This window comes from Eucalyptus grandis, chromosome 3, assembly GCF_016545825.1.
Source record: "Eucalyptus grandis isolate ANBG69807.140 chromosome 3, ASM1654582v1, whole genome shotgun sequence".
In the NCBI taxonomy this organism is placed as follows: domain Eukaryota; kingdom Viridiplantae; phylum Streptophyta; class Magnoliopsida; order Myrtales; family Myrtaceae; genus Eucalyptus; species Eucalyptus grandis.
Window position 1 is genome coordinate 25249155 of NC_052614.1, and position 2120 is coordinate 25251274.

Sequence of the window (2120 nt, forward strand, 5' to 3'; positions counted from 1 at the left end):
GAATCACGTCAACAATCCCTCGGCCGCTCTTGGTATCAACGGCTCGACTAATTTCTTGCAATAACAGTGCAACCAAATTGTACACTCTTACCTACCTCCATGCTGTGTTATTTGGATATGGTGTTTGACCGCACATACATAATTGCAATGATTAAAGAATAGATGGGAAAGACAAAATGTAGCAAGGCACCGAGCGAACCGAGTATCTTTCCTTGAACTTCTTTACCTTGCTGACTCAAGTCAACCTTTTTCGCTTGCTTGTTGACTTTTTTCTGTTCTTACTTTGTTTCTTTGTTCTCAAGGATATTGTAGACTTTGAAAGTCCAAGATTCCTCTGTGAGAAACGCCCCTGCTTCACTCTTCAATGCGGGGTTGTTCACGGCAAAAATATTCGAAGTGAACAGAAATATCCTCATTTCAGTTACTATGCATCTTCCCATTCACGAAGAACCCTTTGCATAGCAAAGTGTATAAACACACCATAGCACAAGATGCATATCAAAAACCTCAAGGAGAACCGGGCATTAGGCAAATGGATCTTATCAAGGTTGACGAAATACCTAAGCATATTTTACATATTATTCCGTAGATCGAGCTTACTATGCTTATCCAATTAAAAAAGAGCTTATCGCATGTGAAGTAACAAAATCCACATGCAACTTTATCTCAGAGTGCACGGACCTTGCACTTGTTGTGTTATTATGAATAGAAGATATTAGAAGATAAAAGGTACATCTTGAGGAACTTGAGAGCTTCAAAAAGATTAAGTGATAACTCTATAAAAACAAAGTTATTTTACCTATTTTAAACAACAATTAATGCAATATCTATGAGAAAATATTTGGATTTCCTTCTGATTATTTGAATTTTCTTTATTTATGCAAAATAATGAGATATGGAGAAGATAAGGAACATAATGACAAAAATTAAGAATTCAAATCAAAAAGCAATGGAAGATGGATATCAAATTAGGGAATCCTTGATTTTGTTCCCTAATGTTATCTGCAAGTGTTGGGAGTTAGATATCTTGGATATATCTTTCTCAGGTCATGTGATTTCAGGTGAAGGAATCTCTATAGACCCAAGCAAGATTAAAGATGTGATCAACTGGTCAAGACCGACTACAGTGATAGAGATCAAAAGTTTTCTGGGTTTGGCAAGTTGTTACAAAGGTTTGTGGAAGGGTTCTCATCACTAGCATCGCTATTGACAAGACTCCTGAAGAAAGAAGAGAAATTTATGTGGACAGACAAGTGCGAGCATAGTTTCCAAGAGCTAAAGCAAAAGCTGACTACCGCACCTGTGCTGACCATTCCATCTGGTCCTGGAGGATACGAGATCTATAGTGATGCGTCATTTAGAGGATTGAGTTGCGTGTTGATGCAACATGGTCGAGTTGTTGCATACGCCTCTCGCTAGTTGAGGCCTCTTGAACAGAACTACCCAATGCATGACTTAGAACTCGCGGCAATTATTTTCACCTTGAAGATTTGGAGACACTATTTGTTCGGAGAAAAATTCAGATCTTCACAGACCATCAAAGTCTCAAGTACCTATTTTCTCAGAAGGAGTTAAACATGAGACAGCGCCAATTGATGGAATTGCTGAAGGATTATGACTATGATATCCTATATCACCCGAGAAAGGCGAATAAAGTCGTCGATGCTTTGAGTCGAAAGTCTTCAGTTACTCATATTCTAATTAAGGATTGGTACCTAATCAAAAGAGCTCAAGATTCGGTATTCAAATTTGAGGTAGGCCACTTTTTGAGTCTTATGGCCACCCTCAGAATTGAACTGGATGTCTAGATCAAAATCAAGTTACTCCAATCGACAAACCTAGATGTGAAAAAGATCCTTCAAGAGGACATTGAGAAAAGGAAGGCTAACTTTCAGGTTTCTAATGAAGGAACACTAAGGTTCCGAGGACGTTTGGTTATACTTGACGATGTGGAGCTTAGAGAGGATATTCTATAAGAAGCACATCATAGCAGTTACATCATTCATCTTGGTAGTACCAAGATGTATCAAAATCTGCATCAACACTATTAGTGGTCAGGTATGAAGGCGAACATCGCCAAGCGTGTCGCCAAGTATTTAACATGTCAGTAAGTCAAATCT